This window comes from Protopterus annectens, chromosome 9.part0 (assembly GCF_019279795.1).
Source record: "Protopterus annectens isolate FY-2018-M chromosome 9.part0, PAN1.0, whole genome shotgun sequence".
In the NCBI taxonomy this organism is placed as follows: domain Eukaryota; kingdom Metazoa; phylum Chordata; order Ceratodontiformes; family Protopteridae; genus Protopterus; species Protopterus annectens.
The window spans coordinates 1063085780-1063101931 of record NC_056743.1 but is presented as its reverse complement, the minus strand read 5'-3'; the positions used below and the strand labels follow the sequence as shown (position 1 = coordinate 1063101931).

Below are 16152 nucleotides of genomic sequence, written 5' to 3'. Positions count from 1 at the left end.
TGTTTAATATACTGCTTGGGTTTATGTTAAAGAGAGACTGTTCTTTGTGGTGAGAGGAGATGATGGGGAGGAGGTTATCTGAGGAATAAGTGGAGGTTATGTTTTGCTGGAAAAGGGGTCAGGGTTGGGGTGAATGTCACCACTAAGTTGCAATTGTGATAATATACTCTGAACAGTTTTGATAATTGTAGAGAAATTTGTGACATGGGGAGAGCATTGGTTTTAGAACTAGTTTTGTGGTACTTGAGTGGAAAGTAACGTGGGTAATAGAAAGGTGTGGTTTCAGGTAGGGGTTCTGAGTGGGTAGTTTGAAATATGGGGTGGTAGTTGTGGAATGGTAGGAGTGATGGCTAATACGGATATGAAAGTTTGTCAACAAATAAAGTAAGGTTAAGATAAATAATGCTGATTTGAAGAGAGGGTTTTTAGTGACGAATGTTGAAGTGATGAGTGTTGAAGTGACTGATGGTGAGACAACTGACAACAAGATAATATGGTTTAAAAGGAGGGCAGAAAAGAAAAGCAGTTTCTATTGTAGTATTTGAAAGAATAAGTAACTAGAGTGACTATTGTAAAAGTAGGACGCAAGTTGAAATAGAAAAAAAATGTCTAAATAGAGGGGTGAGAACTGATGTCTGGGTTGGGTAGAGGGAAAGATGAGGTGATAATGGATGTTACCAGAGGGAGATGTGTGTAGTAAGAGCTAATTGTGTGGTATAGAATTAGGGGAATGGCCAGTTTAGATATAAATCTAGATGTAGTGGGGGTGGGTGAGATTTAGGGGCAGGGTAGGGGAGCAAATGAAATGGGCAGAGCCAAGGACTACCAAAAAAAAAAAACAAACACTTTAAAGAATTAAGAAATGGAGAAGAAAACTTCACAGGAAATTCATCACATCTGGTAAGGTTATATAAAATAAATTCAACCCTATTACACCACAAACAAGATGTGAGGAAAGCCAAGAGATCAACTAAGAAAAGAAAACCAAAGAAAATGGTCATTAAAAGGGAAACGCTGAAGAGGGGAGGGATGGGTCCAGTAGTATGAACTCCCGGGCAAATTAAATTACAAATGTGTAAGACATACACCATTTTCTGCTTGTTCATATTTTATAAGTACTAAATGGTCATAAAAGTCCGAGGAGGATGGATATGTATTGTTAATGACAGTGGTAGACTCTGCTATTATTTCTTTAATGCCTGCTATCAGTTCAAACCGTGTTTTACATTTCAATGCACAACACCATTTTTTTGCATTTTTAATTTTCAGTTTGTATTTATTGATCAAGTAATGAATTGCATTTTTTTGTCAAAAGTTTGTGGCTGCCTACTTAATGTATTTTAAAGGGTAATGGTAAACTGGTGAATTTATAGTGTTTGCATCTGCCTTTTGAGGAAAGACTAGTTAGGTAAATGCTATAAATATATATTTTTTGTTGTTTTACCCTGCCCCACATGGCCTCCATTGAGCCAGTGGCTCTGTAGTAACAGCAGGTAACAGCAGTCTATCAGCCCAGTCATTTGTTAGTTGGGGGAGAACCAGTTTGACTCCTGGACCAGGTAAGGGACTTGCAGCTTGTTTATTCCCAGATAAGAGATCCCTGTCAGCTGATGTATTCTGTATGATGAGAGTCTGGTACTGGGGAGTGGCTGGAGTAGGAATCCTGTGAGTTATCTTCTCCCTCTTTGTGGCTGTGACCACAGCATGTACAGCTTTCTGTAGAAGTTCATTTGCATGGCCTCACAAGACCCACGTGAAACTGATTATGTGGTATGTCATCTTGCATCACATGGTTGCATCCAGATATATTTTCTACTTTTACTAGTTTGTAGAGTAGTTAATATCCAGCTGTTCCCCTTTCTGCAAAATGGGTAAGAAAACGCTGGATGTTGACTCCCACCTTCCTGCTCAACCATTTCAGTTTTAAGCTGCTACTTGTATATTCTCCAAGCAAATCAAGTTCATCTTTTTTTTTCCCCTGTACACCAAAAGGCATGCAGCAGTTGACTCTCTTCAGAGTGTACAATTTGCAGCCTTGGTGTACCAGACTGGCCTGGTAGTAGTTACAATGAAGGAGTTGTAGCACTGAAACATGTTGACCACTCCTAGAAAGCATTGTGCATTTGTGAATGTAACAGCTTTAGCCAATATATGGTTGCTGTTTGTAAGATAGCAATGTATGACACTACTATTTATGAGGTGAGTAAATCCCTGATATAAGCTAGTGGTTAAATTTTAGCTCATTGGTTGCCCAATCGGAAACATGTTTAGTTGTGGCAAGTGATGGCCACATCCCATAGGATAATAGACCGGTCACAAGAATATTTTCCTGGTGTGATCTACTCTATGCACCCTGGATAATTAAGTTGTGGATGCATATGTACCAAAAACTTGCCAGTATATACCAAGTGCAAAATTGGAGATTTTTCAGTATTTTTTTTTTTCTTTCTGCTGTTCGGTTGAAACCTTTTGTTAATGATTGCCAAATCCAAAAGGTGATAGTTTTGTTCACAACAGTGGCTTGTTACATTTTTGTACAGCTTTGTTGTAAGGCAATTTGGAAATTACATTTCTGTTGGTAGGATAGGTTAATTACACAAGTGTAACATTATTATAATAGCCCACTTGATTCTGATCTATAAAACTAAGTGGTGCAATCCCTATAGAATCCTTTGTAGTTTTTACCATCTTAGACAGCTTCGTGTTCTCATCCCCTATTTTTATTCTAATCCTCAACATATCCATGTACATGTCCTGGGGAGTAAGTAGCTTAATTTTATAAAGCACAACAGTATTGCGGAGTACTGTTTTTCTTGCGTCATTCTTTAATAGTCTTTTCAATGAATGCCAAGGAAAATAAAAATTATTTTATAAGTTCCACCATATTAAAGAAGAAATATATATCTTCATTTATATAATTCAGTAATCCATTGTTCTAGAAGTCCTAGTTAGTTATAATTTTGTTATCCAAGTTTTTACAGATTATATTACCCAAACAACTCTAAAATTTTACCAGTTATTTGTGTCTACATGCTAGTGTTTCTAACCAACTAATTGTAGCTTTCCATCAGAATGCAGGCATACCTTTAGTTGCCTGGTTGTTCTGTGAGTTTCATTTTGGAAGTTGCTTCTTATTCCTCCCCATTGTTGCATCATCCAGAGGGTAGCTAAAACCAACAGCCCCCCTCACATTTGAGACACTACCAAAATCTTTACTCCTTCCCACAGACACAACCCTTCCAAGCCTCAGATGTAAATGCATGCATTTGCTCACTCATGTGTGCACATACACGATCTGTACTGTAATAATCCATTAATTGTAACCAAATTGCAGTAGAGCCAACTCGTTGCATGTTGAAACTCTCCACACAAAACCCATAGGTGACTTGGCCCAAACACTATGCATTTAGTATGATAGACTAACAACATCAGATATTAACCTACTTGAATGGACTTCTAACAGTATTAAAATCCCATACTTTACTGTGAGTCTGGTCTGAAAATTGCTTGTCTAAAGCTTTTATCGTGCATCCGTTGTGTAACATCCTTCACTGATGCATTTCCTTCCACACATGCTTGAAGACTCTCTCACTCTCTCCTGCATGAGACCACCTGTACAGTCTATCTTCTATGTACCAGTCATACTTGCTGTCTCACTCATATTGCAGTAACCAGCTTTAATGGTTGTTTTCATTTTAGATTTTACTTGATCCACCTCCCTTCTTAATAATCCTTAATTTATACCAGTATTTGTAGGACAGTTGTAAATTTAAACTTAAACCACTACTGCCACCTTGCTCATTTCATCTTCCAGAAAGTACCACTTATAAGGGGGCTTGTATAAATCAAGTTGCACACTCCATTATACGAGTATACATGAAACAAATGGCGTAGCTTGACAGTCTTTAGTACAGTCAAATATATTGTATAACGGGTTCTAGTTTGTCCAAGAGCAACATAAACTAGTACTAAGTTAATCTCTCTAACCATTCATCTGTTTAGTTTAGCAAGCTTGAAAGTACTGCCCATAACTGTTCCCATTCAGAAAAACTAAAACTTGGAACTAACAAAAGTAACTAACAAAAGAAACAAATCTATAACCAGATGAGTTACAATTGTCCACTATTTTCCTATGTTGCCTAATTAATCTTAAATATTCAACTTCAATGCAGCTGCAAACTGGACAGCAGTGAACTGCAAAACAAAAATAATCCTATGTTCCAAAATGCAGACACTGGCATCTGTTTCATTGCTTCTGTGTATATCAGTATCAACCTGTGCTGCATTTGATCTTGTTACAAGAGTGGGTTTATATTTTCATAGGCTAAATATAATACAGTGAATGCATTCTGGAAGATATTTCTTTTGACGCATTCAGAAACCCAACAATAGTCCTAAAATCTACTGTGCACGAAAGCATATGTGATGCTATCTAGCCAGTTGAAGTTGGGTACAGGATACAGCTATTTTGCTATTTCTTCAGGCCATCCTGCTGTTCTCAGACATTCTAATCTTCTGTCTCTAGTCATCTGCATATAGAGAGGAAATAAAAAGAACTCTTGACACTTTGAGAAGTACTAGCACAATTAGACAGTTGTCTAACCATTCTCAACTAAAAACATTATGCTTTCTCCATAAATATTCAAACTTTTACACTGTTGTGGTCATAGACTGTGAATAAACAGAGAACCATAGTTTTCAAATTACATGCTGTAGTCCATGCGTACACCATTGGGCACTGAAGTACAAGGCAACATTTTATGCCAATCCTTGTAGTGCATCTGAATATGTTAAATAGCAGAAGACTATTCTGCCTATAGGTTTTAAACAGTCACAACAAAATGACATTAATAGTGTAGGGTTTTTCACCTTTCATCAGTGGTGTACTACCCTATTCAGCCCACTTGAACTTAGTCTTGCTGTTGAAGTTGGAGGAAAGTGTCATTTTAATTTTAATACTGGTATATATAAATGCATGTGAGTGTACATGCACAATGTGTGTGTGATTTGAGTATGTATTAGTCTAAATGAATAAGATCACAAACAGGGAAAAAAGATATGATCTGCACACACTATCAAAATGTTAGCAGTCACACAGACACAAAATGCTGCCAGAGTCCACCTTCATCTCATACCCCTGCTATTTTATATATACCAACTTATAGATCATACAGCAGCAATGAAGAGGCATATTCCCAATCCCGGCTGTACAGCAGTCTTGCTCAGGTAAGTCATAACTGACTTTTTATTAGCTATGCAACAAATAGTTCCACTCAATGTTTTGGGACATGGCAAAAAACGTTCAACCAGTTTTGTCTTTGATCCGGTGTATACAACCCATATTGTGTGTATCTCTATAAATATATAGGTGTGTGTATATGTATATACACACACACGTCTTTATGGTTCCTGGAAGCTTGGTCAGTCATCCATTTGGTTGATGAACGCAGGGGTTGCTGTTTAATGTCAGTAGTACAGATAGCCACGTGGTGCAAATGTTCTGTTTTGTCGAGACAGGTGAGTGGGGTTGGAGGGGGCGAGAGTGTTTCTATGCGAGTTACAGTTTGAGATGGGGATAGGTGAGGGATTAGTAGTGTTGGAGTGTGTGCAAGTTTGTCTTTTTTATAGTGGCAGTGTAATGTATTTTATAGCTTACTAATGAGACTTTTAGATGTATTGAATATTTCGGCATTATGAGGTGGAAGTGTTTTGTGTAAGTGTATTAAAGTTAGGGTTTTTTGATCACAGCGTTCAGGCCTCACAACCATGAAGGAACACTCCTCATGAAATAGTTCAAAAGCTTTGTCACTGGCCCAAATAATTTTGATTTTGATTTTGATTTGAGTCTCCAGATTTTTGGACCCCCTTATCCAGACTGGGAGTTTATTCCATAGTTTAGTGATTTTGACTGTAACATGAATTCCTACTACCAGATCTTCCTACTTTGACACAATTTTTATATTTTGTAGTGTCTAAAAGTCTTTGAATAGCTAAAGAATTCTATGTTGTATATTAGCTGTAAACCAGGGTCATTGAATATGTTTTATGCCAGTACCAGTTTACCCTGAATGTGCCTGTAGCAGAAAGAAAACAGTTTTAAATACTTAACATCTAATCATCTAAGTGACTTAAATTCTCTTGGTATGTTTTCTTTGGACACCTTCTAAAACTGAGTTTAGTGTAAGTGCAAAATGGTATACCCAGTAATGGGTTTGTTGCAAGTTATATACACTATAATCAAACATTTCTTGTCTCTAGTTGAAAGATTTATCAATAAATAACCCATATTTTTAATTTCTTTAGTAGTGATATCCCTGACGTGATGGTAAAAAGCTAAATCGGATGCAGCAGTAATACTATGATCTTTACATTCGTAGGGCTCTTCTAGTAATAAACCTGTAAAATACATTGGAAACTTTTGAATTTATTTGAGGAAATATATAATTTTATGCTTATCCAGGCTGAACTTTAGTTTAGTGTGCTGTGCCCCCTTGTTAACTGGACACAAAATACGTGTTAAGATCATTGGCATCAGATTTATTTTGTATAATAAAACCAGTTTTACAATCATCTGCATATTTTTGGATCCAAAATTTGGAGTTCCTTGAGTTACTAGAAAAAAAAAAAGCTTAAACCTCATTGGGCCCAAAACCAATCCTAGAGGAATAATGGATATTACAGGCAGAAAATCTGAATTGACTCGTATCACAGAATGACTTGTCAGTTAACCAGTTCACGATCCACAATGATAGATTCACTTGAATGTTTGTGAATGGAATGATGCAATTAAAGGTTTGGCAAGGTCCCAAAAAAAAAATCATGCCTGGAGCCACACCCATATCCAAGGTCATTGTTATTTGATCATAAAAGCATATCAAGTTACTCATAGTAGATCTTTGCTTTATGAAACCTTGTTGGTCGTATCATTAACTTTTAATCTGCAGCTTGAGCCGTGCATTCTTTCTAGTAGACTTCTTTCAAAGCACATGCTAATTAGGTATGTCAAAGTTGGGAGTACAACTGCTAATGGTATCTTTCCTGCCCTTTTAATGTACAGGAGGTAATGCAAGAGAGCTCCCAATTATAGGGGTTAATGCAAGAGAGCTTCCAGTTATAAGTTACAGTGCCATTTTCCAGTAATTGATTAAAAATTGTAAAATGGGTATGAGCATCTCTTTCTCCTCCTAGTAAAGAGGCACGAGTTCTCTTTTCCCAATTTTCTTAAATTTGAAGAAGGTATCCTTCTTTCTCAGATTTCATTATTAGGTAAAGGACCCGAATTTTCTGATCTCTAATAGTACCAGAATAACTAACATTCTGATTTAACAGCAGAATAGTGTTTAAACTCACACACTATATAGTATAAGCACAAGCTGATATTGCATCATTATTTTAAATAACTTCAATAGATGATGCCGTTGTATCAAACATTGATACATTATAATTTGAGTTAAAAAAAAATTCTTATTTACATTAGTAGGAAACTGTTTTGTAGGGTTTTTTTCCGTTTAACCTTGTGATGGACTTATTGCAACATGTAGGAAATTGTCAACATTTTTTCAAATTAACATGTTCATCAACACGGCTACTCAGTAGTTTCTCCAAGGTAGAGTACCCATATTGATACTCAAAGATATTTAATAGATAAGAACAGAATATTGTAAACTTTATACTCCAATTTCTAACATAATCTGATATATATATATATATATATATATATATATATATATATATATATATATATATATATGGTATAAATTTTGCCATGAAAGGATCTGCTTAGTTTCATCTGAAATGTAATTTTATTATGATCAGAACAACCAAGGACACATGCCACTCTTAAATCTAAGTTATGTATTGTATTTTATTTGGAATAGTAGTCGCAATTGGATCTAAAATATTACCTAGTGAATAATAAATTATTTATCAAAACATTGAGTTGTATGACGTGGAGCTTCCCTTTATCCTAGAGTAATTAGTCACCCAAAAAATAAAATATTTTTATTGTCGGAGCACTTTGCTAAATTTATTCCAGTGCTCCACAGTAAACAAGCTTTAAGTATGATGGCTTAAAACTCTGAAAATGCTATTATTGTAATTAGGATCCAAAATTTTGATAATTGCTTAATAAAGCATTAAAGTAAGGACCAAGTAAGGGGATAGATTCAAGTGTGTGTGTGTGTATCAGTGTCTTGTGTAGTGGTGGTGTACTGGAAAGGGTTTTTCTAACATAAGGTGCAGAGAAAAGGGCTGGCATGCACTAGGTGGTGGCATTAGGCTTTGATCACTGAGTGCTAATGTTAACCTGCCTCTGCCCTATCCATAACCCTGCACCTTACTTTAGGAAAGAAATCTTGTCCATATCACTACAACATTTAACCCAAATTGAATGTTATGGGCTTTGTTGATCACAAAAAGAAACATTTCTTTTATGATATTTCTCCTCCCTCCCCAGTTTCTTCAGTTTTTTGGTATGTTGATTCTTTGAAATTCCAGCATCAACCCATCAATCTGATGCTTGAGCATTTTGATAAATGTGTGTCTGTGTGTGTGTGTGTGTGTGTGTGTGTGTGTGTGTCCTACATTTGGGGGAAACTTAACAGCTCCTTGGCTATCTTGCATTTTTTATTTTCCCCTTAACCTATGGATAATCGTTGACCGCATTATATACAGAGATTATTCTGTTATGTTTAACTGGGATAAATAAAGCACATATGTAACCACGACTCAGCCCAAGAGCATTGTCTCATTGAGAAAATTGCATAGAATCATAAAATAGGCAAATGAAGCCAAGAGAATCAAACTGTAGGCTATAGGATTAACATTATCAATAGTAAGTAGTATTAATCCACCATGTTAACTGCATGACTGACTGCCAGATAATAATTTTTCCAAATGGCATACTGATATGTATAGAAACTTTAGAAGAGATTACATTCTTTTATAATTGCAGTGCGTTTAAACTTAACTGCACTAGACAATTGAGCAGGCCAGTTTTACACTGTGCACCAGTCCATCATATTATTCATGTACTGCTTTCTATTTATAGTCAGCAGTAAACACAATCTGTAATGTATAGAAAGCCATAACTGTTTAGTCTGCAGTTGGCTTTTACTGGCCAAATGTCAGAGCTTCTTTTTCCACTGGCCATTTTTAATACTGGTCTTTAATTTCTACAGAGAACATAGTGCACTTTAATCTTGACGGTTTAAGTTCTGAATAGCTTAATTCTTGGCGAAGTTTAGCAAATTTGTATTGCTTTCACTTTCTATTTAAATACACTTCTAACTATGTTGAAGTTTAAATATATGTGCACATAGACTGGTAAATTGCAAATATAAAACATTTTGTTTTTATGGATTTGTGAAGATTCAAATAAATGGCATGATTTAAAAACGGTCTTCAGTGTAGTTAAAGAAGCTGATAAACAGTTGGCTGTAGTCCCTGTAGCTAGATGAGTTGTAGCAGTGTCCCAATCCTTGCAAAAAAAAAAAAAAAATACTTTGCTGCTTTGAAAACCCCATCCACCACTGCACATTCTTCTTAGTCTTTCAGCTTTTTCCTGGTTAGAGGTCGTCACAGTTGAATTTCGGTCAGCTAATGACTGGCAGTGGATTTTTAGTGTCGAGTTGCCAGCCCAATGCCCAGCCTTCAAAGAAGGCACACCCATTCATACACGCAGCTGTCTGAATGTCTTTAAACATCACTCAACCATGGGGAGGACATGCAGAGACTCCACACAAGACGCTCCAGCCAAGAATCAAATGGAAGAACCTCTTGCTGTGAGGCAACAACGCTAACCGCTGCACCATCGTGGCATGATCCACCACTGCACATATATTTGACAATCAAGAATTCATGAAGGACCACATTTCTCTGGTCAGTTCAGAACCAGATCCAGCACTAGGTTGTCTTGGCAACTCCTTGGGTCCTGTTGGCTGGGGGAGGGCTGCCCACCACATTAATTTAAACAAGTAAAAAAAAAAAAGTTGCCGTACTGTTAGTGTTGCTCTGTGTGTCCACTTTATAAGATGCGTGCACAGCACAGAGTAAGAGTATGCAATTTCATTTCCACTGGAGGAGTAATGGATGGCTATAAAGAAGCATTATGGACTAATGGGGAACCTTGTAGGTACTGTGTGTGTGGATTTTTAAACTGCTTGCTTTTTACATCCAAATTAACAGCCACCGGCCACAGGGAACTGTTGGCGTAGAATGCCATTGTCAGAACTTCTTAACTAATTGATGTACAAACTTAGTGAGGCTCAAACCCAATACCTTGGCTACAGTGAATGAAAACCTTAGTACTCTACACCAACTTTCTAGCATCACAGTGCTAGAAATCTGGACAAGGCCAAAAGTAGTGGGTGGGAAGTGACAAAGGCCCCAAAATAGGGTCAGTTTTTCAATATTGCTCCTATAAACAGAGAAAGTTGAAATTACAGGCTTTGTTTTATTCAATTTTTGAAGAGGTGTGAATTCTAAAACTAAAATGTCTTATGGACTTCAGTCCTCAATGATTTTCAGAAAACAAATTTTATAAGGAACAAACAAAAATATGAGGTGAAAATCTGGACACTTAGGAGGTATGCCCTGGTTGTAGTTCTGAAATGTGTACTGTCATTTCTTGGTTTATATGTTTTGTTTCACTGCTTAATGGAAAATGTTCAAAACTGTAAAGCCGAACAGAAGCCAAGGTACACTTTAATCCACCACTGGGTAGGTGCATTTTCAATGACTGTTTGAATGTAATTTCAGTGACTGTACGTTTCAAGGGAAGAGAAGTTTACTTTTGCTCAAGCTGTCTGTTTTCAGTGTGCAACAGGTTTGCTTGGCAAATGGCTCAATGTTTGTGCTATAAAATATGTAAGCAGTGTTAGTGCAACAGATAGCATATTCCTCTTTGGTGCAGAAGGCTGTGAGTTTTACTCCTGTACCATGTAGATGGATTGCTGACACTGCAGTGCACTAAGAGGGGGAGCTGCAACTCCGAGTGTCATCCTTTGGATGAGATGTTAAACTGAGAACCCATCTTCCTATGTTGACTGTAGGTGCTCTGAGATCTTATGCATCCACATGAGTTATTGAAAAAGAGTAGGGGGAGTTCACCAATGCCCTGGCCAAATTTCCCTTGGTATAAAGACCACCAAGGGTCTTGCTTGAAAAGAGGCTGCTAACCTAATTGGGACTAAACTAGTCAAAGAATAAATAAAAAGCATTAAATTAAACTCTCATTTCAAAAGTAAAGAATCAAGTAGCATGCATGATTATAGTTTAACAGTGTTTATGGTAACTCTGGGGGGGACAAGTAATGGGACACCAGAATGACTGCCGGGTGGGGGCTGGTTCATTACTCTGTCTAGGACCCCATTTGGTAATGGTCCAGCTTTGGTCCAATTAGAGACAGATGCAGGATAGATGATCAGTTTGCCTGTTTCCTTGGAGCCATCCTGTTCTTCCCATTTAATTTTCATACTATGAAGAAGCTACAGTATCCTCCACTATCAAACGTTGGGCACGGCTGGTCTGCCACTGCCATATCCATGAAGCCTCTTATAATCTAGCCATTGTTGACTCTGCCTTAAACAATTTATACCATCAGAAAAAACTTTTTCAGAACTGTACATTTTTTTTTGTTTTGTTTTTGTCTTTTATACTGAAAAGGTACATTCTCTTCTGAGAAAGCGTGATTGGTTACTGTTGAAGGCTGACTTGTTTTTAAATCATTCTTGGGGTTCCTTAACACCTTCTTTCTGGTGCTTTGAGACTAACTGAACCAATAGTCTTCATTTCCTGAATTTCTTCTTAGCTAGAATTAACAGCAGTGTATATGCTTTTACTCCTAAACTTATTCTCCCTCTTCACTTTATTCACATGAAAAAGCAACAGTTGCTCCATTTGAACCACATTGTTACATGCTGTTCATCCTTTTGTTTCAGAAGCAGCAAGGCATCATGCTCCTTCACTGCATATCAACCTCACAAGACTCCAGTTATTGTTCATAACTGGTCAGATGACTAGCCAAACAGTTATGCCTAATGTCTTTGGTTGCAGCAGCAGCATCACTTTTGACAACTAGTTTAGTTTATTTTCATTGAGTAGCAGGCTAAGGTTCTCCCATGTGAATATTTTCACTCTGCACCTCATTACAGTTAACAAGTTCTTTTTCACTTTTGTGAAAAATGACCTGGTAGTATTCACACTGGATTCCCTTTTGTATTTTTAAGATGGTCTTTGCCAGAGGGAATTGTTTGTATTGTGTGATTTGCTTGTGCCTAGAAAAAAGTAAATCGGTATTATCTTCTGTTTAATTTTGGTAGTTTTTCTTTAACCAGAACACAATAGGAGATGTTCATTTGCAAAAAAAAAAAATTAAATATTTTTTTTCTTTTTAAGGCAGATAGAACACCAGGGTTTCACCATCTTTCCATCTTTCTTGTCCTTGTACAAAGGAAGCAAAAAAAAAAATGGTCACTTGTGGGGCACAGAGAGAATGGTACGTAATGTACATTGCCCTGTGCGCAGACACCATTTGTAATCATTTGACCTACTGGCATAGCATTATGCACCTTTCTTGGACTCTGTTTTCTCATACTGTGATGGATAATTGATGACCACCTGAGTTTATGTACATATTTAGCCTTTTCAGATGTTGCCAGGTTCTCCTAGTTGACCTTTTGTAGCCATTGTTTTTGTTAGTATATGATATTGTTCTTCTGAAATGTTTGGATAGAATTGTAAGTGTACATTTGTGTCTGTGTAGTTTTCAAACAACGGAAGCACACCTCAGTTTTTTGTGGACTAGGCACAAATGCCCATGTTCATTTGGATTTAAATTACTGATTTTAAATCTATGCTTGCCTACCAGATTGTTTAAAAAATGATATGTATTGTTTAATAAAGCAAAATGTGTGCAAGTTTGATTTAGATTTGAATGAACTTGAACATTTTTCCACAGAAAGTAAAACATCAGAAAACTCTAGCAAGAACAAATCAGTCAAGATGCTATTATAATCCACCAATGTTTATACCTGAATGTGTATACCTGAAGTCCCCAGTGTGATGACAAATTACTACGGTAAAATATTTCAACTTGAGTGCATTTGATCGACTGTTTTTTATCTTTATCAACAAGGTCCGTCATTCCTAGCCATCATTCCTACCGACAGACAGCCCCTGTAGATACCAGTTATAGCCACATTATTGACTGCATGCACCTCTGATCTCTGAAGTACTGTGTTCATAACTCTGTGGTTAAAATTTGGAATAACCTTCCTGCAGACATTGCCCTAGTATCCACCGTAAGTCCATTCAAGAAAAGCCTAAAAACAGTATTTTAAGTCACACTGGCTATGTCCTTGCTCTAAGCCTGACTAGTACTTGCACTATTATTGTAAGGTAACATTTTCATGGCTACTCTACTGGATTGTAATTTCTAAGATTTTTACCTTATCTAACCTTTTTTGTAAATTGTACAGCTTTCTTACTACTATAGACTGACAGTTACTAACATGTTTTAAGTTTTATGTAATGTGTTTCTGTTTGTACCTTGGAGAGCTTTTCTCCCCGGGCCTCTGCTGAAAATGGACATTTATCCAGTCGGACTATCCCAGTCAACAAATGTAAAATAAAAAATAAATTTAAATATTTATTTAATGTATTTGAATTTTCCACACATGCACACTTTCTACAAAGCTATACTTTAAAGTAAATAAATGACACAAAATTAAGGTACTTTCTTCTACAGACAGCCTGCCACCCCCCACCCCCCCCACACACACACACAACAGTTGTAGCCACTTTGCTGTGCTCTTGTACACTTCACCTGATTTGAGATTTAAAAAAAAAAAAAAAAAAAACTACCTCTGAACGTTTTGCTGCAAGAATCTGGGACAAAGCCAAAAGTAATGAGGTAGAAAGGTCCATAATCAGTGACTGGATTTGAACAATTACAATTGTATATACTTAAGTTGAGAGAGAGAATTTTTGTTTTATTGGCATAGATTTTCTGAAATATACAAAGTCCGACATAATGTATTTTGTCTGCTTTTTATGCAAAATTGCAGTTCACATCCAATCTCCGTAAAGTAATCAGTTTTCCTAGATGTCCATAATTTACCCATATCTGGTTGCCTTCCAGGCAAACAAAATCCTTATGCTACTATGGTCTGCTAGTGCTGTTCAAACCATGAGTCCAGAAATATTTACTGTACCATTTACAGGCTTTTTGCACACTGAAGTGTCAAGTAATCTTGGGAAGGCAAGGAGCAGAAAGCTGTGGCTGCTTTAGATATGACCGCCATTTGGCCGTAAAGAAACATTACTTTACTTTAAAATAAGTAAACAGAGCACCCCTAACTGAACAACATCACTGACCCTTGATGCACATGCTGTTATGATAAAGCATTGTGAGTATACAAGGTTAAATACTTGCAGTGTTTTAGTTTTAATTAAAACATTTTTATTGGCTGTCGTGCTCGGCACATAAAATGTTTAAGATTATTTCATTGTAGATACTGGGCAATTGGTTATGCTTCTTCCTAGTGCTTTGGCCCTGGACAGCTGCCTGAATTAGTCCTATTACCAGCCATTGCTCAAATGGGTAGGTGAATTTGAAATTTGACTTGCATATGCATTTCAAATTTTAGATGTGGTTGGTGGTAGCCTGTTAGTGAGCAAACCTGTTGGTTTAAAAACCTGTGTTTACTGTAAATGTCTAAAGAAATTGAGTTCCATTATGCATTATACAAGATATTGTGTTTTGTTTAACATGTACCGTTAACTGCCTTCAGTTCACAGATCTTTCTTGATTTGCTGCCATTAATGTAAAATAACTTTCATGGTATGCTTTTACCTTTATTTTGCAGATCCAAAGAAAATCGGTCTGTTTCAGTCACTGGCTTGATTCTGTTGACATCTGTCCATTTTGTCATAGATGCCGTTTTGAGTGGCAGTATTCTCTTGTAATGCCATGTTTTGTGTGTTATGTGCCAGAGAACACTCCAGTTCCAGCTATATGTTGAGCCGCCTCTGCATGTATTGTGATTAACTATTGGTTTCTTATCAAGGTAAGCAATTTTACAGAGTTTATAATAAGCAAAGTATGCCCCCATTTTCTCCCGTAGAAGTTAAAAATCTGTGGCTTCTAGTTAGATTACTGTCTGTCTATATGGAGTTGAAATTGTTCATTTTCACTGTCATATGAAAAAAATCCACACATGTAATTGCTCATTTTTACTGAAGAATATTTGCTTGGGATATGCAGGATTATCAGCTTTAAATTTGTTGGGATTCTAGCATTCCATGTCATGTGCGAGAATAAGCTGGCCGCAGTCCTTTTACCACTTGGGGAAGGATTCTTTGATTGTCTGTTAGTCTTTATTCATACATGCCATAGCACTGTCCTTGCATGCTTTCTGACAATAGCAGACTCTCTGGGAAGAAGTCTCTCACATGTACAGCTTTTCCCATCTTTATACATGCTTGGATGGAAATGTCAATCTCTCCACCTTTAGCATGATTGTCACCATCTGATTTACAGGCAGAGCATAGTGCAGACTTCTCAAAGTACAACTAGCTTCCATTTAGTTCATGTAACTTTGAACATGGAAGGCTTTTTCTTGTTATTTACAACATTTAAAGGTGCAAGGTAAGTAAACCTGGTCATTTTGTTGCCCTACTCTCTATGAGCAAAGACAGAACTTGGTCATACTGTAGGACAAAATAATGCATTTGGAGAAATGCATTAGGAGTTTCTTGCTTCTCTTGAAAACCTTTTTTGCATATGAGGTTTGATTTTGATTTTTCTGTCCATATCAAAAAGTTTGCTGTTTTTTTACATCTTCTGAAAACTTGAACTTTACTGGTCCCTATTAATCTCTGAATTCCGGTTCTTATGAGTCACCATCATATGCCATCCTATGTTACAAATTAATTAATGCAGTAGATGGGGTGGGGGGGGATTAAACTGTATTGACTTTTTTATATCATGTACAATACGTGAAGTATTTTTTTCTCTGATCTTGAAATTTTCAGAAGAGTAGCAGGCATTTATTGCTTTATGTGAGTGAATTTTGAATTGCCTTTATCTGAAGCATAGCCTACTAAAGTAAATCAGGTTGGAATTTCAGAATTAAGAATGTCAGTCCACAG

General features: G+C 36.7%; 1 protein-coding gene across 1 annotated transcript in view; it reads left to right on the top strand.

Moving 5' to 3' along the window:
* The window catches only part of VDR (vitamin D receptor), a 1187212-nt gene that overhangs the window by 42942 nt on the left and 1128118 nt on the right, over window positions 1-16152 (top strand). Inside the window, exon 2 of the mRNA XM_044083873.1 lies at window positions 14868-15068. The gene's annotated coding sequence lies outside the window, so the exon portion shown is untranslated. The remainder of the gene's footprint in view (window positions 1-14867; window positions 15069-16152) is intronic.